The sequence below is a fragment of the Oncorhynchus gorbuscha genome, unplaced genomic scaffold, assembly GCF_021184085.1.
Source record: "Oncorhynchus gorbuscha isolate QuinsamMale2020 ecotype Even-year unplaced genomic scaffold, OgorEven_v1.0 Un_scaffold_1315, whole genome shotgun sequence".
Taxonomy (NCBI): domain Eukaryota; kingdom Metazoa; phylum Chordata; class Actinopteri; order Salmoniformes; family Salmonidae; genus Oncorhynchus; species Oncorhynchus gorbuscha.
The window spans coordinates 73,096-100,926 of record NW_025746127.1 but is presented as its reverse complement, the minus strand read 5'-3'; the positions used below and the strand labels follow the sequence as shown (position 1 = coordinate 100,926).

General features: G+C 43.4%; 1 pseudogene; it reads right to left on the bottom strand.

Moving 5' to 3' along the window:
* On the bottom strand, positions 1 to 26,250 carry LOC124022286 (annotated as a pseudogene).
* Between the last annotated feature and the right edge of the window lie 1,581 nt (positions 26,251 to 27,831).

Below are 27,831 nucleotides of genomic sequence, written 5' to 3'. Positions count from 1 at the left end.
TTGTCGTTAAAATGCCATTTTATTGATCTTGATAAGTATTGAAAGTGGATGTTACAAACACTGAATTACATGACTAGATAAAACATGTAATTTTCTAGATGATGTGTTGAGGATGCATGTTAACGTGTCAGTAACCCAGTTACTGGGTGCAGCCATTCAACATGTACTCAGATACAAAGTCTTTAAATGACATGACTAGATAAAACATGTAATTTTCTAGATGATGTGTTGAGGATGCATGTTAACGTGTCAGTAACCCAGTTACTGGGTGCAGCCATTCAACATGTACTCAGATACAAAGTCTTTAAATGACATGACTAGATAAAACATGTAATTTTCTAGATGATGTGTTGAGGATGCATGTTAACGTGTCAGTAACCCAGTTACTGGGTGCAGCCATTCAACATGTACTCAGATACAAAGTCTTTAAATTTTTTGCATGTAGGTCTGTTCTTTGATCCTTGGCACTTTCTCTCATTAGGCACTTGTTCAATCCAGGTATTTGATTCCAAAAGGTATTGCATCCTAAAAGTCAAACAGAGAAATGGTGAGACTTTTACCAGGGAAGTCCAGTTCTCACAGAGTAAGACCTTAGTGGTATAAACATCTTCAGTTGTCTTATGACATCATAGCCAGAACTTACTGGCCATTCGAGTCGGTGGTGGAGCCATCTTTGCCCATGATGAGGTATGTCTTCCCTGTCTCTAGCTGTCCTTTACACTGGAGCCTCTTGGCGAACACTCGCACTTTGCTCTCCTCCAGCTTCACATCTCCGGCTGGCAGAAAGAGGGCACAGAGTTACCATCGTTACCATGACCGTAGAAAGAAGTACATGTACTATCCATGGTTACGTGTTCAATAACATTCTAGTCACAGACAGAGATCTCAAGTCAGGATTGGAATAATGGTTTTATCACTTACTGGCTCGGAGTACCTGAGTCACATTAGTTGTGTAGAGTTCAAAGTTACTCTTCACAGACATACTGATGACTTGGACAATGAAACCTAAAACAACCAGATTTAAAATGAATTACTAGCTTCACCTTATTTGTCCCATACTGTAACTGTTCAATTATTGACCTGTGTCATACTCATAGCTAAAATGTCTACTGACCGTAATCCACAGTGGGGGAATAGCAAGCATGTTCAAAACGATCTTTCTTCTCTAGCTTCAGTGGTCCAAAAGTGTCCTTCTCTTTGTGGCAGGGCCCTAAAAAACCAATGGGACTTTCTTTAGTGTCATACAGACCCTAACCAATGGAACCAGAACCAATGGGATAGTCCTAAAATGGTAAAATCCCGCCTTTAAGGCCCTACAGGCAGGCTCAATCAAATTCTCCACACTATTAGAACCCAGGTCTGGTGCCATAACAGTGAGAGAATACTTCTATAGGGTAACTGAGAGAATGTTGGCGATAGTGATAGAAATAACAACTTACTCTCTGAACACTGGCACACATCCCCTGAACACAATGTTGAAACCATCTTGCTTCTTTTTGGTGCAGCATAGAAAGTAGTACACTTTCTGTCTGTGATAGTGAGTGTGTGTGTGTGTGTGTGTGTGTGTGTGTGTGTGTGTGTGTGTGTGTGTGTGTGTGTGTGTGTGTGTGTGTGTGTGTGTGTGTGTGTGTGTGTGTGTGTGTGTGTGTGTGTGTGTGTGTGTGTGTGTGTGTGTGTGTGTGTGTGTGTGTGTGAGAGAGAGAGAAAGAGAGGTGTAGGAAGGAAGGGACAGACCGGAAGAGAGAGAGGGAGAGGAGGACAGAGAGGAAGAGAGAGAGAGAGAGACAGATGGAGAGAGATAAGTTAAATGATGCATTATTTTTTAGTGAGAGAGAGAGAAGAGAGACAGATAGAGAAAAATCTGTCAAGGTAAAAAAAGTAGAGAATAAATGAGATAAGAAAGCCTTGTATACCTGGTTCATAGTAGTCATAGAATGAGGCCGAGAGAGCAGAGACCTATAGTTACTGTCTGAGAGAGAGAGAGAGGAGAGAGAGAGAGAGAGAGAGGAGACAGTTCCAGAGAGAGAGAGAGAGAGAGAGAGTTCTGCTGTGTGAGTCTCACAGAGAGAGAGAGAGAGAGAGTAGAGAGAGAGAGAGGAGAGAGAGAGAGAGAGAGAGAGAGAGAGAGAGAGAGAGGGATGAGAAGGGGGAGGGAGGTGTATGTTAGCACAGACAGACCGGGAGGAAGAGAGAGAGACAGTGACAGATGGGGAGGAAGAGAGAGAGACAGTGACAGATGGAGAGAGATAAGTTAAATGATGCATTATTTTTAGTGATGGCTAATATATTCAGAAGACTATTTGACAGATACAAAAAAATCTGTCAAGGATAAAAAAAAGTAGAGAATAAATGTGATAAGAAAGCCTTGTATACCTGGTTCATAGTAGTCATAGAATGTGGCCGGAGCAGGCTGCAGTAAACCTATAGTTACTGTCTGCACAGCCTAAAAGTTACACACTCCCTTTCCTCAATCTGGACAGAGACAGAAAAAACACCTTTGGGATTTTCGATTTCACACTGTTCCACCGAGTTGCTTGTGTATTTGTTTCTGTGTGAGTCTCACCTCATTAAAGTACAACAGCACTTTGCCATGTGAGACCTCGTAGTGAGAGATGTATTGTTCATCAGGGTTCTTTAGCTGTGGAGAGACAACAGTTAGAGAAAGAGGAAGGGGGAAGGAATGATCGAGGGATGAAAAGGGGAAAGGAGAGAGGAAGGAATGATGGAGGGATGAAAAGGGGGAAGGGAGAGAGGAAAGAATGATCAAGGGATGAAAAGGGGGAAAAGAGAGAGGAAGGAATGATGGAGGGATGAAAAGGGGGAAGGAGAGAGGAAGGATTGATGGAGGGATGAAAAGGGGGAAGGAGAGAGAGAAGTATTGATGGAGGGATGAAAAGGGGGAAGGAGAGAGGAAGGAATGATGGAGGGATGAAAAGGGAGAAGGGATAGAGGAAGATCAGGGGATGAAAAGGGGGAAGGGATAGAGGAAGATCAGGGGATGAAAAGGGGAAGGGATAGAGGAAGGAATGATCGAGGGATGAAAAGGGGGAAGGGAGAGAGGAAGGAATGATCGAGGGGATGAAAAGGGGAAGGGAGAGAGGAAGGAATGATCGAGGGATGAAAAGGGGGAAGGGATAGAGGAAGATCAGGGGATGAAAAGGGGGAAGGGAGAGAGGAAGATCAGGGGATGAAAAGGGAGAAAGGATAGAGGAAGATCAGGGGATGAAAAGGGGAAGGGATAGAGGAAGATCAGGGGATGAAAAGGGAGAAGGGATAGAGGAAGATCAGGGGATGAAAAGGGAGAAGGGATAGAGGAAGGAATGATCGAGGGATGAAAAGGGGGAAGGGAGAGAGGAAGATCAGGGGATGAAAAGGGAGAAGGGATAGAGGAAGATCAGGGGATGAAAAGGGGGAAGGGATAGAGGAAGATCAGGAGATGAAAAGGGAGAAGGGATAGAGGAAGATCAGGGGATGAAAAGGGGGAAGGGATAGAGGAAGATCAGGGGATGAAAAGGGAGAAGGGATAGAGGAAGATCAGGGGATGAAAAGGGAGAAGGGATAGAGGAAGATCAGGGGATGAAAAGGGGGAAGGGATAGAGGAAGATCAGGGGATGAAAAGGGAGAAGGGATAGAGGAAGATCAGGGGATGGAAAGGGAGAAGGGATAGAGGAAGATCAGGGGATGAAAAGGGAGAAGGGATAGATGAAGATCAGAGGATGAAAAGGGAGAAGGGATAGAGGAAGATCAGGGGATGAAAAGGGGGAAGGGATAGAGGAAGATCAGGGGATGAAAAGGGGGAAGGGATAGAGGAAGATCAGGGGATGAAAAGGGGGAAGGGATAGAGGAAGTTCAGGGGATGAAAAGGGGGAAGGGATAGAGGAAGATCAGGGGATGAAAAGGGGGAAGGGAGAGAGGAAGATCAGGGGATGAAAAGGGAGAAGGGATAGAGGAAGATCAGGGGATGAAAAGGGGGAAGGGAGAGAGGAAGATCAGGGGATGAAAAGGGAGAAGGGATAGAGGAAGATCAGGGGATGAAAAGGGAGAAGGGATAGAGGAAGATCAGGGGATGAAAAGGGGGAAGGGATAGAGGAAGATCAGGGGATGAAAAGGGAGAAGGGATAGAGGAAGATCAGGGGATGCAAAGGGGGAAGGGAGAGAGGAAGATCAGGGGATGAAAAGGGAGAAGGGATAGAGGAAGATCAGGGGATGAAAAGGGAGAAGGGATAGAGGAAGATAAGGGGATGAAAAGGGGGAAGGGATAGAGGAAGATCAGGGGATGAAAAGGGAGAAGGCATAGAGGAAGATCAGGGGATGAAAAGGGAGAAGGGATAGAGGAAGATCAGGGGATGAAAAGGGAGAAGGCATAGAGGAAGATTAGGGGATGAAAATGGAGAAGGGATAGAGGAAGATCAGGGGATGAAAAGGGGGAAGGGATAGAGGAAGATCAGGGGATGAAAAGGGAGAAGGCATAGAGGAAGATTAGGGGATGAAAATGGAGAAGGGATAGAGGAAGATCAGGGGATGAAAAGGGGGAAGGGATAGAGGAAGATCAGGGGATGAAAAGGGGGAAGGGATAGAGGAAGATCAGGGGATGAAAAGGGGGAAGGGAGAGAGGAAGATCAGGGGATGAAAAGGGAGAAGGGATAGAGGAAGATCAGGGGATGAAAAGGGGGAAGGGAGAGAGGAAGATCAGGGGATGAAAAGGGAGAAGGGATAGAGGAAGATCAGGGGATGAAAAGGGAGAAGGGATAGAGGAAGATCAGGGGATGAAAAGGGGGAAGGGATAGAGGAAGGAATGAAAAGTAAAGGGAGGGGGTTGGTAACGTGTTTATATAGACTCTATATGATGATGAAGACTCACCTTGTCCAGGTCGTCTGTCTGTGCCTCAAAGCCACTGAGCAGTGTGATGTCGGCTATGGACATTCCTGTGAGATTCCTGGTCAGACTATGACTAAAGAATATAAGTTAGTTAGCTTACTGAAAAACCACTGCCCTATCGCCTAGGCCGTCACAAAATATTCCTCCCAGTCACAAATCTTCTGTTATTTGTATATTCATGACAGAATCAGTTCCCTCTCTGTTTAACTGATCTCACACAGACCTCTCTGTTTAACTGACCTCACACAGACCTCTCTGTTTAACTGACCTCACACAGACCTCTCTGTTTAACTGACCTCACACAGACCTCTCTGTTTAACATACCTCACACAGACTTCGTATTCAACATCGTTTTCAGAATTCCGGCTTTGCTGAGTATCTCTTCTGTGTCTGCTGCGAGCGTCAAACCACTCAATCGCTGATCGGGGGACATCCTCTTCCTCCCTTTTCTCTCCGTCTCCATAGTCACCCTCATAGTCATTGTAGTCTTCAACAATCTGGGCTGATGAAACAAAGTGTTTTCATGGTGTACTCGTGGAACTCAGTCACACACATCCTAACCTGTAGTAAAAGGAGCACTGGATCAGAGTAGTGCTGTGCGCTCACCAGTGTACTTTACCCTCCCCTCTACTTTGACTGTGATTGACAGAAGGTTACAGTCGTCTGAGGTGTCCAGTAGATGGTAAGCTTTCGTAACCTGCCAGACAGATCAATATATTACCAGTTTGAATGAACATCAATAAATATTTTTTGATGAGAAAGACACTCACCTTCATCTTGGCTTTTCCCTGTCCCGTTAGGGCTACGTTAATGATAGGATTACCAATCAGTCTCTGGCCAAGTAGAGACAGAGAGAGAGAGAGTTACGTGTGTGTGTGTGTGTGTGTGTGTGTGTGTGTGTGTGTGTGTGTGTGTGTGTGTGTGTGTGTGTGTGTGTGTGTGTGTGTGTGTGTGTGTGTGTGTGTGTGTGTGTGTGTGTGTGTGTGTGTGTGTGTGTGTGTGTGTGTGTGTGTGTGTGTGTGTGTGTGTGTGTGTGTGTGTGTGTGTGTGTGTATACCTTCAGCTCCGTTTCTACTTTATCCCCCTTGTTGTCCATGTGTGTGTTCCCTGAATGTGATATACCTTCAGCTCCGTTTCTACTTTATCCCCACTTGTTGTCCAATGACAGCTTCTGAATGTCGCTCTTCCCTGGAATAGTGAACTGTACCTCCACTTGGGAGGTTGGGGCCTGCTCAGTGCATACTCAGAGAGAGCCTCCAAAGCCACTATAGTATCCTAAAGACATTAAGATGAATGCTTAGACTGTATACAAATTGAAGCATGTTATTTCTACCAAATGGTGTAGAATGTAAAATGTCCATCGACTCTCAATGAGTGGGACTATCACCCTTGGGTCACTGTATCAGTAGAATATCAGTATTGTTGGACTGAATGTGAAGGCAGAAAATTAGCAAAACATGCTAACTAGGAACAAGGAAACTACATGCACTAGGACTTGGCATCAATAAGCAGCCACATCATGTTTTCAGCATTATCTCACCTGTTTGACTCTCCATCAATACAGTATATCTCACCTGTGAGGACTTGAAGTCTCCTCCATCAATACAGTATATCTCACCTGTGAGGACTTGAAGTCTCCTCCATCAATACAGTATATCTCACCTGTGAGGACTTGAAGTCTCCTCCATCAATACAGTATATCTCACCTGTGAGGACTTGAAGTCTCCTCCATCAATACAGTATATCTCACCTGTGAGGACTTGAAGTCTCCTCCATCAATACAGTATATCTCACCTGTGAGGACTTGAAGTCTCCTCCATCAATACAGTATATCTCACCTGTGAGGACTTGAAGTCTCCTCCATCAATACAGTATATCTCACCTGTGAGGACTTGAAGTCTCCTCCATCAATACAGTATATCTCACCTGTGAGGACTTGAAGTCTCTTCCATCAGTATATCTCACCTGTATATCTCAACTGTGAGGACTTGAAGTCTCCTCCATCAATACAGTATATCTCACCTGTGAGGACTTGAAGTCTCCTCCATCAATACAGTATATCTCACCTGTGAGGACTTGAAGTCTCCTCCATCAATACAGTATATCTCACCTGTGTGGACTTGAAACCTCCTCCATAGTTCTCCTGTGAAGTCAGCCAGCAGGCTGCAGAGTCTGCCCACTCTGCGTCCTTATGAGCCACTGCAGTTAACAGGGCATAGGCTGTAGTCTCTACTGTTATGGCCTCTGTTGTCGGTACATAATGTTTCTTTTCCTCATTCACCATGCCAGCGTTAGCATACCACCCACGGCAATGGTCTTCCCCTGTCAAGAGCAGTCAAAGAACATCAATGTCAGCAGCAATCCCCCATCAGCCCCACCATTCTGACCTATAACAGGAGTGGAATAGGACAATACCTTCAGTTGCCAGTCCTTTGAGTTTTTCCCAGGCAGGCTCAGCCTGTTTCCGATCAGACAGACAGACTGACAGACAGTAGGCTGTTATGGCCACAGCGTAGGGCCTCTGTAGCCCCTCAACACGTGAGAGCAGGTAGTCGGTGGCTTTGGAGATAATGGCTTTCTACACAAACACAAACACAGAGCAGCCATTCTGGTTAAAAATAGGAGCATTTGATGTCTCTGTTTTTCTTCTTCTCCAGGATAGGGATGGATGATTTAGACGGATGATTCGGTTGAAGTCGGTTAATTGGTAACACAATGAAAAAGTACACTATACTAAACACTTGTGAGTTAATAAGGAAATATGTCCACCTGTCTTACCGTATCGCTACGCTCCTTGTTGTCTGTCAGAAAAGGGAGGGAGTGATTTAGAGCCACAGTTATGAAAGCAGTCATGGAGACATCTCCCTCTATCCCTCCAATGCCTCCCTAGAGAGAAAAAGAGACAACTCAACTCAACAGATAAAGAGAAAATACAGGAGGGTTGCCAGTTCGAGTCCTGCGTCTGACTGAGTTGGCAACCAGAGGGTTGCTGGAATGAAATCCTAGATGCCTTTGCCTGCTGTTGTGCTTTTAAGCAAGGCACTTAACCCCCACGCAACAACAGCTCCCCAGGCGTCCAGTGTGGAAGCCTCCCACACCTCTCCAAAACCTGTCTATGTTATGTGTGTCTTTCGGAGGAGTTGGGTGCGGAAGTCAAATTTCGGTTGGACCTTGTGTGAAACTGCCCAATAAAGTGATTTTCATGTTAAAACTAGTGTTTTGAATAATCGTTTACCTGCATTTCCCGGTGTATGACTGGGTTAGGGTCCGAGAATGATCCATCCTCCTTCTGTTTAACCAGGAGGTATCTGACTGAATCAATGATATGCTGCTCAGACACACCCTGTGCCCATCTCCCCTTCTCTCCACCGCCTGCATTCTGACGTTCTGCCACCAGAGACATCACTTTCACAACAAGGCCCGTCAGCCTAGAGAGGAAGGGTAACAAACACTGTGATAGGATCGGCCAGCTCCAGTCCTGAAGAGTTGCAGTGTTTCCAGGCTTTTATTCCAGACAGACAGAAAACTACAGTACCACAAAAACAAGCAACGTAAAGAGAGATGTACTGACCAGTAACTGGTGGGATGGTGCGTCCAAGCTCCATACGATCCATCACCCTTTTAAATGTCAAAATTCTCATATAGCCTGACAGAGAGAGAGAGAGAGAGAGAGAGAGAGAGAGAGAGAGAGAGAGAGAGAGAGAGAGAGAGAGAGAGACAGAGAGAGAGAGAGAGAGAGAGAGAGAGAGAGAGAGACAGAGAGAGAGATTGTATTTTGTGTTTCTTCCCATAAATGAAAATAAAACATCTTCATTACAGTTCTCCCACACCTTGCTCTGTGAACTGGAGGGCCGTGTCTTTGGTGCCAGCGGGCAGCTCATACCAGCGCTGGCTAAGGTCCAGATAGCGGAGGGCCAGGGCTGTGGGGGCCATACGTTTCATTGTCTGCTCTGCACATCCATGAGGAGCATTGAGCAAGCTTCTAACCCCATCGGGAGAGAGCAGGGTCGTGGAAGTGGATTTGCCAAACAGCTCCCTGGGGAATGGACGAGATTGGATATTAAACTGAAAATAATGTTGTGAAGAGAAATGATTGGAGGGTAAAATGAGTCAGACCTTCCATCTTGACGAAGATATTGGTGCTGGAGCCAGGGACTGTGTTGTCTGGTAACTTTCCATCAATCGTGAAAGATTTGCGACTCTTCCCTGACAACAGAGAATGAGAGAAGCTGGTTGGTGCTTTTTATGCCATAAACTATTTACGTGAATAAAATGCTGTCATCATAGATATTCTGTTAGCAATCTCACCAATATTACCATTCAGGTCAACAAAATGAGTTTCCTCCACTCTCTTCTCTATTCCCTCCGTCTAAAATATGAGCAACTATTATATTACATAAATGCAGTAGCTTTACAGTAATGGATCTTCAGTTAAATTTTTTGTAGTAGTAATTTCCTCCGATATTTTTGTATACTCACTCTAACATTCAGAATCTTTTCAATAGCATCACTGCTGTCCTCATTCTCTATGTCATAAAGGCGTATTTTGATGGGTATGGGGCCGGTTTCCATGGGTACTGCAGAGAATGTGACGGCTTTGGAGGAGTGGGCCTCCACGGTGATGTTGACATAGGTTTTGATGGAATTGGAGCCTGGTGAACAGAGCTTGTCATTTCTCTCCATGTGGAGTGCAATCTGAGAAGGAGGAAGTGCTCCATCAGCTGTATGGCATTTCATATTTCTGTATATGCTTCTGAAGTGTTCAACTGTAGTACTACAGAAAGTGATTCAAGTCTACCTGTGCAGCCTGGTCCCAATAGTTGTAGACAACAGGAGCAATAGACATCTGCTCAAATCTTTTGACTGAGTACGGCAGCCTCAGAGAGACAAAAACATTCTTAAACACACGGAACTCATGTGGTTCTGCCACACAGATGCCTGCAGGAGGGACACACACAGACAGGTCCATTACTCTCCAGAATGACACCACATGTTCCTTACTGTCTAGGTACAGGAATATGAACCAATAGAGGAGGAGGATGTTACCATGAGAAGCAGACAAGCTGACAGCCTGTATCTCCCAGGTGGTGATGGAATCAGGCAGAGCCACAGTATGACTAAGGGAGACAGAGAGAGAGAGACAAATTACAATAGTGTTTCAGACACATGGCGCCGATATACTGTGTATCTAAATGTCCATTTCTCACCTTCCTTTGCCGTTTATATCGACCACTGTGAATGCAAAGCTTGGGGGGAAACTTCTGCGTATTTGCTGATTGGTTGTGTCAAAGAAGTCTTCGATGTCTGTGGCAGTCGCAGCTGAGAGGAGAGAGTGTCGACTAAAGGTGTCACAATAACCTTTATAGATCCTATTCTCATCCAATCCTTTTACGTTATAACAAGTCAGACATGTCTGTCTAAAGGATAGTGTCTGTTATCATGTTATACATGTTAGAATGGTAATATCCCCAACAATCAAGTCATCCTCACTCCTGCCATGTCCTCTCTGGGCGTCGTCTCGTTTCTTCTTCTCCCTCAACTTCTCTCCCTCTATGCAGCAGTCCAGGAAGGCCTTGACACAGACATGGTCCTTATTGGCTCGTGCCACTCTCTCGGCTCTCTGCTGACACGTCCTCAGCATGGGGATCTGGGACAAGCCATGAGAACAACACTCCTGCAGCTTGGCGTCTGAGTACCTGGATTCTGGGAGTTGGAGATGGTGAGGTAGTGACAAAAGGTTTTAGTTCGTACCTGCCAGGACTGATGAACAGTCTCTCCCACCACCTCAGGCAGCAGTTAGTGACAGTCAATAGTAAAGTAACGTTGTAATACTTATGGACACCATCTGCTCCTGGAGGTCCAGGGAACGCCTCTGTCGTCTGAAGCCTGACTCACAGTTAAACCCTAAGACAAACACACATACAGTAGGGTGAAGACCATCAAAACATCAACATATTGTGGGAACATGTATGTTTTGAGCAACTATGATGTCATTAATGCTTTGTTGAAATGTACGTCTGAGTTGGTGGTTTTTGTTCTATTTTTCTTTCCTTTATGCTGAAGGTTGGGATTTAAGTCCCAGCCAATGTCATGTCTAGTTTAGTGGATCCATGTCTGTGAAATGTTAAGTTGTCTACCTCCTAAAGGGGTTTTAACCCTATCCCAGAGAACATCATTCAGAAACTATGGACCAAAGAAGAAGCAGTGTCGACACTAGACAGATGTTTTGTTTAATCACACTACGTTCGTCATACCCTTCCTCATCCTAGATAGCACATGAGAGTTGGAGATGAATGACAAGCCAGCGTCATTCAACACAGAGGCTGTATCTGAGCCGCCACCGTATGAGCAACCGAGGTCATAGGACTGCATGGACGAGAATACCTGTGAACAGCACACAAAATATTCACACTATTAGTCAAAAAGAGCCGTTTGGTAAGGAGTGAGTTTTAGAGGAAATAATGTTGAGGAGACAATATGTATAATTATTATTTAGTAAATAGTAGCTTGTACATGTGTATATACAGTACCAGTCAAAAGTTTGGACACACCTACTCATTCAAGGGTTTTTCTTTTCTATATTTCATATTTATATTCTTCAAAGTAGCAACCCTTTGACTTGATGACAGCTTTGCACACTCTTGGCATTCTCTCAACCAGATTCATGAGGTACTCACCTGGAATGTATTTCAATTTAAAAAAGTTCATTTCTGGAATTTCTTTCCTTCTTAATGCGTTTGAGCCAATTAGTTGTGTTGTGACAAGGTAGGGGTGGTATACAGAAGATAGCCAAGACCAAGTCCATATTATGGCGAGAATAGTTCAAATAAACCAAGAGAAATGACAGTCCATCATTACTTTAAGACATGAAGGTCAGTCAAAATCTTAAGAACTTTGAAAGCTTCTTCAAGTGCAGTCACAAAAACCATCAAGTGCTATGATGAAACTGGCTCTCATGAGGACCGCCACAGGAAAGGAAGACCCAGAGTTACCTCTGCTGCAGAGGATAAGTTACCAGCCTCAGACTGCAGCCCAAATAAATGCTTCGCAGTGTTCAAGTAACAGACATCTAAACAGCAACTGTTCAGAGGAGATCAGGCCTTCATGGTCAAATGCTGCAAAGAAACCATTACTAAAGGACACCAACAAGAAGAAGATACTTGCTTGGGGAAAGAAACATGAGCAATGGACATTAGACCAGATGGAAATCTGTCTTTTGGTTTAATGAATCCAAAGTTGAGATTTTTGGTTCTAACCACCGTGTTTTTGTGAGACGCAGAGTAGGTGAACGGATGATCTCCACAAGTGTGGTTCCCACCGTGAAGCATGGAGGAGGAGGTGTGATGGGGTGGGGGTGCTTTGCTAGTGACACTGTTGATGATTTATTTAAAATTCAATGCATACTTAACCAGCATGGCTACCACAGCATTCTTCAAAGATACGCCATCCCATCTGGTTTGCGCTTAGTGGGACTATCATTTGTTTTTCAACAGGACAATGGCCCAAAACACACCTCCAGGCTGTGTAAGGGCTATTTGTGATGGAGCGCATCAGATGACCTGGCCTCCACAATAACCCAACCTCAACCCAATTGAGATGGTTTGGGATGAGTTGGACAGCAGAGTGAATGAAAAACAGCCAACAAGTGCCCAGCATATGTGGGAACTCCTTCAAGACTGTTGGAAAAGCATTCCTCATGAAGCTGGTTGAGACAATGCTAAGAGTGTGCAAAGCTGTCATAAAGGCAAAGGGTGGTTACTTTGAAGAATCTGTTTAACACTTTTTTGGTTGCTATATGATTCCATATGTGTTTTTTCATAGATTTGATGTCTTCACCTTGATTCTATAATTTGAATATAGCAAAAATAAAGAACACCCTTGAATGAGTAGGTGTTCTAAAACTTCTGACTGGTACTGTATATTCAAAAAATATATATAAGGGGATTCGAAATTATGCAGACAATTACATTGATGGAAGCTAAAATATTTCTGCAATATTAAAGCTGATGTGCCCCCACCCAACAAATGAAATAATAATATTAAAATAATAGTAGCTTGCCTGTTTGGGGGTGAGTTTGTTGTGGGCATTGAGAGCATAAATAGCCTTGTCCACAGCCAGCAAGGCAACTTTGGCCCTCTGACCATTTAAGTCTATCTCCAGCTTCGCCATGTTTCCAGGTAGATATTCATCTTTTGACTTTACCTAGAGCATATAAATATACATATACCTAGAGCATATAAATATACATATACCTAGAGCATATAAATATACATATACATAAAGCATATAAATATACATATACATAAAGCATATAAATATACATATACCTAGAGCATATAAATATACATATACCTAGAGCATATAAATATACATATACCTAGAGCATATAAATATACATATACCTAGAGCATATAAATATACATATACCTAGAGCATATAAATATACATATACATAAAGCATATAAATATACATATACCTAGAGCATATAAATATACATATACCTAGAGCATATAAATAACATATACCTAGAGCATATAAATATACATATACCTAGAGCATATAAATATACATATACCTAGAGCATATAAATATACATATACCTAGAGCATATAAATATACATATACCTAGAGCCTAGAGCATATAAATATACATATACCTAGAGCATATAAATATACATATACATAAAGACATATAAATATACATATACCTAGAGCATATAAATATACATATACCTAGAGCATATAAATATACATATACCTAGAGCATATAAATATACATATACCTAGAGCATATAAATATACATATACCTAGAGCATATAAATATACATATACCTAGAGCATATAAATATACATATACCTAGAGCATATAAATATACATATACCTAGAGCATATAAATATACATATACCTAGAGCATATAAATATACATATACCTAGAGCATATAAATATACATATACCTAGAGCATATAAATACACATATACCTAGAGCATATAAATATACATATACCTAGAGCATATAAATATACATATACCTAGAGCATATAAATATACATATACCTAGAGCATATAAATATACATATACCTAGAGCATATAAATATACATATACCTAGAGCATATAAATATACATATACCTAGAGCATATAAATACCTACATATACCTAGAGCATATAAATATACATATACCTAGAGCATATAAATATACATATACCTAGAGCATATAAATATACATATACCTAGAGCATATAAATATACATATACCTAGAGCATATAAATATACATATACCTAGAGCATATAAATATACATATACCTAGAGCATATAAATATACATATACCTAGAGCATATAAATATACATATACCTAGAGCATATAAATATACATATACCTAGAGCATATAAATATACATATACCTAGAGCATATAAATATACCTAGAGCATATAAATATACCTAGAGCATATAAATATACATATACCTAGAGCATATAAATATACATATACCTAGAGCATATAAATATACCTAGAGCATATAAATATACCATATACATATACTAGAGCATATAAATATACATATACCTAGAGCATATAAATATACATATACCTAGAGCATATAAATATACATATACCTAGAGCATATAAATATACATATACCTAGAGCATATAAATATACATATACCTAGAGCATATAAATATACATATACCTAGAGCATATAAATATACATATACCTAGAGCATATAAATATACATATACCTAGAGCATATAAATATACATATACCTAGAGCATATAAATATACATATACCTAGAGCATATAAATATACATATACCTAGAGCATATAAATATACATATACCTAGAGCATATAAATATACATATACCTAGAGCATATAAATATACATATACCTAGAGCATATAAATATACCCTAGAGCATATAAATATACATATACCTAGAGCATATAAATATACATATACCTAGAGCATATAAATATACATATACCTAGAGCATATAAATATACATATACCTAGAGCATATAAATATACATATACCTAGAGCATATAAATATACATATACCTAGAGCATATAAATATACATATACCTAGAGCATATAAATACACATATACCTAGAGCATATAAATATACATATACCTAGAGCATATAAATATACATATACCTAGAGCATATAAATATACATATACCTAAGCATATAAATATACATATACCTAGAGCATATAAATATACATATACCTAGAGCATATAAATATACATATACCTAGAGCATATAAATATACATATACCTAGAGCATATAAATATACATATACCTAGAGCATATAAATATACATATACCTAGAGCATATAAATATACATATACCTAGAGCATATAAATATACACATATACCTAGAGCATATAAATATACATATACCTAGAGCATATAAATATACATATACCTAGAGCATATACATATACATATACCTAGAGCATATAAATACCTACATATACCTAGAGCATATAAATACACATATACCTAGAGCATATAAATATACATATACCTAGAGCATATAAATATACATATACCTAGAGCATATAAATATACATATACCTAGAGCATATAAATATACATATACCTAGAGCATATAAATATACATATACCTAGAGCATATAAATATACATATACCTAGAGCATATAAATATACATATACCTAGAGCATATAAATATACATATACCTAGAGCATATAAATATACATATACCTAGAGCATATACATATACATAGGAAAAGATTAGGATGATAAACACCAAATACGTATCATTAGTAAATGACTCTGAACTGAATTGTAACTTATTAACAGTCAGCATAGATTAAACCCTTTATTTCTCTTTCTTTGTTTTGTGTTTCTAACAGGCTTTGGCCACATTGCTGTCTGATTCTCCAGAACTCTCTCGGTCAATGCTGATGCTGATCTACTCCAGTCACAGTTCACTCACCTTCACTGTCCCCTCACAAGCATCGTCGACGTCTACCCACACAGAGTCAGTAATGATGTCACCTTTCTGATCATAGTAGTAGCCAATCAGACGGAAGGAGGGGGTCATATCAGGCGTGATTGGAAGCTGAACCTTTGTTAAGTCCCCTGATTTGACAGAACCCTGTTTTGTTAGCACTCCACGGCTGAAAACCTGGCGATTAAAAACAGAGAAGGGATTGTTTTTCAGTTATAGAACTTTTCCACCATGTCCTGTTCCTTGTGATTTCAATTCAATGCAAGGGGCTTTATTGGCATGGGAAACATGTTAACATTGCCAAAGCAAGTGAAGTAGATAATATACACAAGTGAAATAAACAATAAAATGAACAGTAAACATTACACTCACAGAACTTCCAAAAGAATAAAGATATTACAATTGTCATATTATGTATATATACAGTGTTATAATGATGTACAAATGGTTAAAGTACAAAAGGGAAAATAAATAAGCATAAATATGGGTTGTATTTACAATGGTGTTTGTTATTCACTGGTTGACCTTTACTTGTGGCAACAAGTCACAAAGTTTGCTGCTGTGATGCACACTGTGGTATTTCACCCAGTAGATATGAGAGTTTATCAAAATCAGGTTGGTTTTCATTTTTTTTTGTGGATCTGTGTAATCTGAGGGAAATATGTGTCTCTAATATGGTCATACGTTGGGCATATATCTCTCACCATGTAGTAAATAAACCCATCCTCTGGTGGCCCATTGAAGACTTTGAACACAACGGAAAGGGTTTGACCCAGCGTCAGAATCGTTTGGCTCACGCTCACGCTCAGATAGGTGTTGCCAGGAGACCATGTACGTTTGACGTCTTTGGTCATTTTCTGGTCATCTACAGTCACCTGATGGAAACAGAGAAGGGAAAACCAGGGATAAAAGAAGAGAGAACCAATCCACAGTCTTTAGTTTCATATGATTCCTTCAGTGTTTAGTTCACAGCCTATTGCTGTATTGCTTGAAGCTACAGTTTTATTTGGACTATTTTGTTATACTTACCTCCACAGTAATGTCACGATCAAGATTGGGAAGGTTAAAATCGTGCCACACTGCGCCCTGCTGGTTAGTCTTTACAGTTTGGTCTCCATCCTGCAGTTCTGGCAGATGCATTCTCACTGGCTCTCCAACAGCTGGGGAACCATTTGGGAGACGGACCACCACCTAACAGATCACCGGACAAAACAATATACAGTTTATCATTTCACAGATAGACATTGTTCAATCTAACGTATCTCTGTCATCCAAATTGAGGCTTACCACTACACTGAGAGGAACTCCAGGGATGTAGTGAGAGCGGGTACGGGACAGGTCTACAGTGTAACGCTGGGAAACAACAGGAAGAGACACCTCTGCTTCCTGTAGCTCACCACCTGGTGAAGGGATAAAGTCAGTACACTACCAATATCCTTTAGTTGTCTTGTACCTACTGTATGACTGTACCACATTTCAAAAGTCTCTTTTTGTTCAAACTAAGAACAACAACTGATGCCTTACTGATGATGTCAGTGACAGACACGGCCATGTAAAGCTGTGCTTCGCTCTGGACCACGTCTGAGAGGGTGGTGTTGAGGTTGGATTTGAGTTGCTCTAGGAGCTTGGATTCCTGGAGAACCGCCGACCCCTCTCCATCTTGTATCTGAGAGAAAAAGGCAAGCGACAGGTTTCTGGTCAAAACATAACTCAAGCTTTGCTGAAACCAAAATGTTGTAACTTGATGTAGAAATAGGTTGGCCGCCACGTCAGTTGTCCTTCAGAGCTCCGAGAGCTTTAGTCTTTGTGAGTCTTCTTCTCTGATCATAGAGTACAGATATTTTGATTGAAATATGACACATTTATCCTCTCACCGATCCAGTCAGCTCCAATCCTCTGATGAAGACAATCTTGTCTTTTTCACCATCTGGCCCCTGTGTTTTCTCCTTCAGTCCAAACCGGCAGTGGAAAGCTCCCTTTATAGTCTCACCATAGGAGTACCTGAGGGGGAAATACAGTGAGGTCAGACCAACTCACAGAGTTCTATAACATATTCATACATTTGATAAACATTTAGAGGACTTGTACTTGGGTGAATGTCTCAATGAGAACCACATAGATCGAACTAAAGTTACATTTGCGTGCTCAGCCCCCTCCTGTACTCCCTGTTCACTCATGACTGCACGGCCAGGCACGACTCCAACACCATCATTAAGTTTGCCGATGACACAACAGTGATAGGCCTGATCACAGACAACGATGAGACAGCCTATAGGGAGGAGGTCAGAGACCTGGCCGTGTGGTAACAACCTCTCCCTCAACGATGAGACAGCCTATAGGGAGGAGGTCAGAGACCTGGCCGTGTGGTAACAACCTCTCCCTCAACGACGAGACAGCCTATAGGGAGGAGGTCAGAGACCTGGCCGTGTGGTAACAACCTCTCCCTCAACGACGAGACAGCCTATAGGGAGGAGGTCAGAGACCTGGCCGTGTGGTAACAACCTCTCCCTCAACGACGAGACAGCCTATAGGGAGGAGGTCAGAGACCTGGCCGTGTGGTAACAACCTCTCCCTCAACGACGAGACAGCCTATAGGGAGGAGGTCAGAGACCTGGCCGTGTGGTAACGACCTCTCCCTCAACGACGAGACAGCCTATAGGGAGGAGGTCAGAGACCTGGCCGTGTGGTAAACGAACGACAGCAGCCTATAGGAGGAGGTCGTGTGGTAACGACCTCTCCCTCAACGACGAGACAGCCTATAGGGAGGAGGTCAGAGACCTGGCCGTGTGGTAACAGACCTCTCCCTCCCTCAACGACGAGACAGCCTATAGGGAGGAGGTCAGAGACCTGGCCGTGTGGTAACGACCTCTCCCTCAACGACGAGACAGCCTATAGGGAGGAGGTCAGAGACCTGGCCGTGTGGTAACGACCTCTCCCTCAACGACGAGACAGCCTATAGGGAGGAGGTCAGAGACCTGGCCGTGTGGTAACGACCTCTCCCTCAACGACGAGACAGCCTATAGGGAGGAGGTCAGAGACCTGGCCGTGTGGTAACGACCTCAGAGACCTCCCCTCAACGACGAGACAGCCTATAGGGAGGAGGTCAGAGACCTGGCCCTGTGTGGTAACGACCTCTCCCTCAACGGCCGTGTGGTAACGAGACAGCCTATAGGGAGGAGGTCAGAGACCTGGCCGTGTGGTAACGACCTCTCCCTCAACGACGAGACAGCCTATAGGGAGGAGGTCAGAGACCTGGCCGTGTGGTAACGACCTAACGACCTCTCCCTCAACGACGAGACAGCCTATAGGGAGGAGGTCAGAGACCTGGCCGTGTGGTAACGACCTCTCCCTCAACGACGAGACAGCCTATAGGGAGGAGGTCAGAGACCTGGCCGTGTGGTAACGACCTCTCCCTCAACGACGAGACAGCCTATAGGGAGGAGGTCAGAGACCTGGCCGTGTGGTAACGACCTCTCCCTCAACGACGAGACAGCCTATAGGGAGGAGGGAGGTCAGAGACCTGGCCGTGTGGTAACGACCTCTCCCTCAACGACGAGACAGCCTATAGGGAGGAGGTCAGAGACCTGGCCGTGTGGCCTAACGACCTCTCCCTCAACGACGAGACAGCCTATAGGGAGGAGGTCAGAGACCTGGCCGTGTGGTAACGACCTCTCCCTCAACGACGAGACAGCCTATAGGGAGGAGGTCAGAGACCTGGCCGTGTGGTAACGACCTCTCCCTCAACGACGAGACAGCCTATAGGGAGGAGGTCAGAGACCTGGCCGTGTGGTAACGACCTCTCCCTCAACGACGAGACAGCCTATAGGGAGGAGGTCAGAGACCTGGCCGTGTGGTAACGACCTCTCCCTCAACGAGACAGCCTATAGGGAGGAGGTCAGAGACCTGGCCGTGTGGTAACGACCTCTCCCTCAACGACGAGACAGCCTATAGGGAGGAGGTCAGAGACCTGGCCGTGTGGTAACGACCTCTCCCTCAACGACGAGACAGCCTATAGGGAGGAGGTCAGAGACCTGGCCGTGTGGTGTGGTAACCTCTCCCTCAACGACGAGACAGCCTATAGGGAGGAGGTCAGAGACCTGGCCGTGTGGTAACGACCTCTCCCTCAACGACGAGACAGCCTATAGGGAGGAGGTCAGAGACCTGGCCGTGTGGTAACGACCTCTCCCTCAACGACGAGACAGCCTATAGGGAGGAGGTCAGAGACCTGGCCGTGTGGTAACGACCTCTCCCTCAACGACGAGACAGCCTATAGGGAGGAGGTCAGAGACCTGGCCGTGTGGTAACGACCTCTCCCTCAACGACGAGACAGCCTATAGGGAGGAGGTCAGAGACAGCCTATAGGGAGGAGGTCAGAGACCTGGCCGTGTGGTAACGACCTCTCCCTCAACGACGAGACAGCCTAGACAGCCTATAGGGAGGAGGTCAGAGACCTGGCCGTGTGGTAACGACCTCTCCCTCAACGACGAGACAGCCTATAGGGAGGAGGTCAGAGACCTGGCCGTGTGGTAACGACCTCTCCCTCAACGACGAGACAGCCTATAGGGAGGAGGTCAGAGACCTGGCCGTGTGGTAACGACCTCTCCCTCAACGACGAGACAGCCTATAGGGAGGAGGTCAGAGACCTGGCCGTGTGGTAACCTCTCCTCTCCCAGCCTCAACCTGGCCGTGTGGTGGGACCTCTCCTCAACGAGACAGCCTATAGGGAGGAGGTCAGAGACCTGGCCGTGTGGTAACGACCTCTCCCTCAACGACGAGACAGCCTATAGGGAGGAGGTCAGAGACCTGGCCGTGTGGTAACGACCTCTCCCTCAACGACGAGACAGCCTATAGGGAGGAGGTCAGAGACCTGGCCGTGTGGTGGTACCTCTCCCTCAACGACGAGACAGCCTATAGGGAGGAGGTCAGAGACCTGGCCGTGTGGTAACGACCTCTCCCTCAACGACGAGACAGCCTATAGGGAGGAGGTCAGAGACCTGGCCGTGTGGTAACGACCTCTCCCTCAACGACGAGACAGCCTATAGGGAGGAGGTCAGAGACCTGGCCGTGTGGTAACGACCTCTCCCTCAACGACGAGACAGCCTATAGGGAGGAGGTCAGAGACCTGGCCGTGTGGTAACCTGACCTCTCCCTCAACGACGAGACAGCCTATAGGGAGGAGGTCAGAGACCTGGCCGTGTGGTAACAACCTCTCCCTCAACGACGAGACAGCCTATAGGGAGGAGGTCAGAGACCTGGCCGTGTGGTAACAACCTCTCCCTCAACGACGAGACAGCCTATAGGGAGGAGGTCAGAGACCTGGCCGTGTGGTAACAACCTCTCCCTCAACGACGAGACAGCCTATAGGGAGGAGGTCAGAGACCTGGCCGTGTGGTAACAACCTCTCCCTCAACGACGAGACAGCCTATAGGGAGGAGGTCAGAGACCTGGCCGTGTGGTAACAACCTCTCCCTCAACGACGAGACAGCCTATAGGGAGGAGGTCAGAGACCTGGCCGTGTGGTAACAACCTCTCCCTCAACGACGAGACAGCCTATAGGGAGGAGGTCAGAGACCTGGCCGTGTGGTAACAACCTCTCCCTCAACGACGAGACAGCCTATAGGGAGGAGGTCAGAGACCTGGCCGTGTGGTAACAACCTCTCCCTCAACGACGAGACAGCCTATAGGGAGGAGGTCAGAGACCTGGCCGTGTGGTAACAACCTCTCCCTCAACGATAGAGACAGCCTATAGGGAGGGAGGTCAGAGACCTGGCCGTGTGGTAACAACCTCTCCCTCAACGAAGAGACAGCCTATAGGGAGGAGGTCAGAGACCTGGCCGTGTGGTAACAACCTCTCCCTCAACGATAGGGAGGAGGTCAGAGACAGCCTATAGGGAGGAGGTCAGAGACCTGGCCGTGTGGTAACAACCTCTCCCTCAACGACGAGACAGCCTATAGGGAGGAGGTCAGAGACCTGGCCGTGTGGTAACAACCTCTCCCTCAACGACGAGACAGCCTATAGGGAGGAGGTCAGAGACCTGGCCGTGTGGTAACAACCTCTCCCTCAACGACGAGACAGCCTATAGGGAGGAGGTCAGAGACCTGGCCGTGTGGTAACAACCTCTCCCTCAACGACGAGACAGCCTATAGGGAGGAGGTCAGAGACCTGGCCGTGTGGTGCAAGGACAGTAACCTTTCCCTCAACGTCATCAAGACAAAGGAGATGATTGTGGACTACAGGAAAAGGAGGACCGAGCACGTCCCCATTCTCATCGATGGGGCTGTAGTGGAGCAGGTTGAGAGCCTCAAGTTCCTTGACGTCCAAATCACCAACAATCTAACATGGTCCAAGTACACCAGGCCTGTCATGAAGAGGGCATGACAAAACCTAATCTCCCTCAGGAGACTGAAAAGATTTGGCATGGGTCCTCAGATCCTCAAAATGTTTTACAGCTGCACCCTCGAGAGCATCGTGATGGGTTGCATCACTGCCTGGTATGGCAACTGCTCGGCCTCCGACCACAAAGCGCTACAGAGGGTAGTGCATACGGCCCAGTACATCACCGGTGCCAAGCTTCTTGCCATCCAGGACCTCTATACCAGACGGTGTCAGAGGAAGTCCCTGAAAATGTCCAAAGAATAGAGAATCCCGAGTCATAGACTGTTCTCTCTGCTACCACACGGCAAGCGGTACCGGAGCACGAAGTCTATGTCCAAAAGGCTTCTAAACAGCTTCTACCCCCAAGCCATAAGACTCTTGAACATTTAATCAAATGGCTACCCTGAATGGCTACCCAGACATTTTATTTTCAGCACTTTGTAAGGAGCTAGATGTTGTAGGGGGAAACAGTTGATATCAGGATTAAATCTTACTTGGCTAAAATTGTGAAGTTGAACTGTTCAGTGTTCAATAGAAAGTAGCTTTGCTTAGGTATGACGGTCACCTCAAAGCTCGGCAGCACTGAAACAAAACATGTTCAGAACAACAAAACATTTCTTATCCTTTCTCCATGTGTAAGAAAATGTATAAATAATAGCATGAATACAATTTCAGTAACATACTTTAAGAAAGATTGGCTTTAAACTTGAAATATTCAAATGGTAAATAGAGTAAGTTGAGCAAAGGAGATAAAAAGAGAAAATATGAACCAAATTTCTTGACTTGAAATTCTCGAGTAACAGCATTCTTTTCATCTCCTTGGTAATGAGCCACGATCCTCCACACACCCATTCTGAAATTAAAACACACCAGGTATGATATTAGGTTGTCTTATTGTAATGTATTGTAAATCATGTCATCAATTGGTCAAATAAGGATAGTTGCACAATATCAGTCAATTAATAGATGCTAACGTTGAATAATTGTGTAATTTCTATAGCACATAATATACGACTGTACTCTGAGACATCAGGGATATTAAAAGGGATATTGGTGAATATTCCATCCGTAGCTCTCTTAAGAGTCTTCATTATCCGGTTGCCCGCAGCATTCTACCAAGGAGATACAAATCAGTTACAATACAAATCAGTTACTATTTCACAACTCTTTCACACATCAAAACAAGCTTTTTGTGGCATCAAAGATCTCCACCACAATGATAAACATTTCAACACTTCATCAAATGAAATATAACAACGGAATGTGGTCAAAAATGTCAAGTTTGTACTCACAAAAATAGAGATCTGAAAAACGTCATCATGGGGCTTCATTGAGTGGTTGAGGGTAAATATCCTGTATCTCACTGGTAAAAATAAAATCCTAATATAATATCTTAATTGTATCTTAAATATCTTAAACCTTTGACCAATATTTAAGTTGTACTTGGGGATTTTGACAGTGAGGTCCTTTATCTACTTCCTCAGAGTCAGATGTCTATAGGTGTCTTAGCAGATACGCTAGTTAGCATTGGCTTGTGAAACTACCTCTAACTTGCTTCATACTGGACACAGACACATAACAATGATACCCACCAGTTCATCTGACTCTGGGGGAAGTAGATAAGGGGCCTCATTGCCAAAATCACAAGTATCCCTTTAAGATCGGGTTCTATTTCATGTAGACTGTAGATGTACCTTGCTGTGTAGGGTTGTAGATAGGCTGGTCAGTCTGAATGAAGATGTAGCCTCTGTGTTGGGAGACTAGGACCCTCGCCATCTTTCTGCCTGTCACCCCATCCATCTCAGCCACCAGCAGAAGATTGGGAATATCCACAAAGGTGGGCAGCTTGTCCCTTTCTACCTGCAAGGTGGGAAAACATTGAAATGAAACCAATAAGACCTAGTGTCTCTCCTTTTTCTGGTTTGTGATATAGTCTGTATGGTCATTCATTTTATCAAGGCAAGTCTCACTAAGTCATACCTCTAGTTCCACAGATTGGATCTGTCCCTCCTCAGTACAAACAGTGCTGCTCTTTTGAGACATCAGATGTGTAGTTCCCTCATGCTCCAGGTAGAGGGTAACACGTTTATTCAGGAGGGCTTTACCCAGCTGGACATAAACACGCTCCTTCACCCCCACATGGAACACATTGGGAGCTGAGATAAAGAACCTGAGCCAAGAGAAGGTAGCATTTAGAAGACTGTATCTTCCACCCAATACTTTTAACAGTCTAGAATGTAAAGTATCACATTCAGAGGTTTATGTCACATTCAGAGATAAAAACCTAAAGATGTTTTATGTTTGTCGAACACCAGTATATCAAAAGGTTAAATGCGCAAGTCATTCAGAGGCATTGAAGTACTCAGATTCATCTGAAACATTAGATTAGAATACAACTAATATAAACGTCTCGCACTGTAAAACCTATTGTGCTAGTTCCACTGTAAAACATATTGTACTAGTTCCACTGTAAAACCTATTGTGCTAGTTCCACTGTAAAACATATTGTGCTAGTTCCACTGTAAAACATACTGTGCTAGTTCCACTGTAAAACATATTGTGCTAGTTCCACTGTAAAACATATTGTGCTAGTTCCACTGTAAAACATATTGTGCTAGTTCCACTGTAAAACATATTGTGCTAGTTCCACTGTAAAACCTATTGTGCTAGTTCCACTGTAAAACCTATTGTGCTAGTTCCACTGTAAAACCTATTGTGCTAGTTCCACTGTAAAACATATTGTGCTAGTTCCACTGTAAAACATATTGTGCTAGTTCCACTGTAAAACATATTGTGCTAGTTCCACTGTAAAACATATTGTGCTAGTTCCACTGTAAAACATATTGTGCTAGTTCCACTTTAAAAAATGTAGGCAACTATTTCCATCATCTTTTTGAGGATTTCCAACATGAGGTATTTTTAGGTTTAATATACTTCCATTTTAGTGTTTCACAAACACTAATATATTAAGTCCAGCATAAAAATGACTAAGAGACAACTTAGTGACTTAGTGACTAAGAGACAACTTCATTTGATCTACTTAATCTTTCTGTTTAGTTACTTTCATTGATTGTGTTAAACAGTGTTTGTGTTAAACAGTGTTTGTGTATTTCATCGCTTGGCATCTTTATCCCCTGAAACAGGAATGATTGAGAGCAGAGCTTATTCCACTAACTGGAGGTAAAGTTGCAAGCATTGGAGATGTATGTATTTGCCTCTGTCAAGAGTGGGGCACATGATCTAACTAATAGTGAGAATGGGTGGTCACATCATTGAATGTCAATTTGCCCTACGGTTTGGATATCCGTTCATCTTGATCCATTACACCTCATAGCATAAACAAACTGTTTAATAATTGGATTTTTTCATTCTTCAAACGTGCAAACAACATTGTGTAAAAGTATCGTAAAGTTTTTTTTTAAAGAACCACATGGCAAGTTGTTGGAAGAACTTAAAATTCTTTAGTTGAAAGGAAAGACTATGATAATTGTTAAACACAATTTTCCTTGTAGTTGTTTTTACACACAAACAGTTGTGTAGATGCTGCATTTATCTTATGCTGAATTCATTATTTTGGGGGGTTTGAGGTTGATTGAACAAGTAATGTAAAGTACTAATTATATTCAAGTAAAGATGACAACTACGCTTTTTTATGTCACAATAATTATGTTTTCAAGTATAATTGACTAACCACCTGAATCCTTTTTTTACAGTGCATGTGACCATGCTAAAACACAAGTACAAGTCAGTTGAAGTTAAAGCTACATGCACATACAGGACACAGGAAGACACTGATATTACATGGTGAAATGTTTCCTGAAGATATTGTTGAGACATTTACCTGTCCTGTCCATGTACAGACTCAGCAGCCCAAATGAAGAGCACCATAAGACAGACGGGAGAACCCATGGTTCTGGTTCACTGTCTCTCCTCCTGCTCTGTCCACAGACCCTGTCTTCACAGTTTTATTCACTCAGCTTATATAGATCTCTCCCTTTTCTCTCTTTCTCAATCCCCATGTCAATCTCTTATGCTCCTCCCTTCCCCTCTCCCTCTGAGACAAAAGTTATGTCATTTGTAGTCACTGCCTGATTGAGGCAGGATGCCACTTACTGTCAACCATCAATAATCAAGAAATTGGCACAACTTCATTGAAAAGACAACTGTTGTATAGTTCTCTTCAACTGGTTGGTTCAAGATGGGCAAGAAAGGATTACAACTAAAATAAGAAAGTCATCTTTGGGATATTATTATTCAAAATACTCTTCACGGGATTAGATCTGGTGTTACAAACAGAGCAGTTTATTTAACTGTTTGGCTTAAGCGGTCAAAACCTGGGGAACTTTGGAGAGGGATTCTTCCATTTCACAATGACAGTCTATGCTCCCATTGGTCAGTGCAATTGTGGTTTTCCCAGAGATCATGTGATTTCTTAGATTTCTGAGGCCTGTTCTAGTCAGTGCCAGCATGATACTATTCTCTGTGGTCTAATCAGTGCCAGCATGATAATATTCTCTGTGTTCTAGTCAGTGCCAGCATGATAATATTCTCTGTGTTCTAGTCAGTGCCAGCATGATACTATTCTCTGTGTTCTAGTCAGTGCCAGCATGATAATATTCTCTGTGTTCTAGTCAGTGCCAGCATGATACTATTCTCTGTGGTCTAGTCAGTGCCAGCATGATAATATTCTCTGTGTTCTAGTCAGTGCCAGCATGATAATATTCTCTGTGTTCTAATCAGTGCCAGCATGATAATATTCTCTGTGTTCTAATCAGTGCCAGCATGATAATATTCTCTGTGTTCTAATCAGTGCCAGCATGATACTATTCTCTGTGGTCTAATCAGTGCCAGCATGATAATATTCTCTGTGTTCTAATCAGTGCCAGCATGATACTATTCTCTGTGTTCTAGTCAGTGCCAATCATTCTCTGCTAATCAGTGCCAGCATGATAATATTCTCTGTGTTCTAATCAGTGCCAGCATGATACTATTCTCTGTGGTCTAGTCAGTGCCAGCATGATAATATTCTCTGTGTTCTAATCAGTGCCAGCATGATACTATTCTCTGTGGTCTAGTCAGTGCCAGCATGATACTATTCTCTGTGTTCTAATCAGTGCCAGCATGATACTATTCTCTGTGGTCTAATCAGTGCCAGCATGATACTATTCTCTGTGGTCTAATCAGTGCCAGCATGATAATATTCTCTGTGTTCTAATCAGTGCCAGCATGATAATATTCTCTGTGTTCTAATCAGTGCCAGCATGATACTATTCTCTGTGTTCTAGTCAGTGCCAGCATGATACTATTCTCTGTGTTCTAGTCAGTGCCAGCATGATACTATTCTCTGTGTTCTAGTCAGTGCCAGCATGATACTATTCTCTGTGTTCTAGTCAGTGCCAGCATGATACTATTCTCTCTAGTCAGTGCCAGCATGATACTATTCTCTGTGTTCTAGTCAGTGCCAGCATGATACTATTCTCTGTGTTCTAGTCAGTGCCAGCATGATACTATTCTCTGTGTTCTAGTCAGTGCCAGCATTCTCTGTGTTCTATGCCAGCATGATACTATTCTCTGTGGT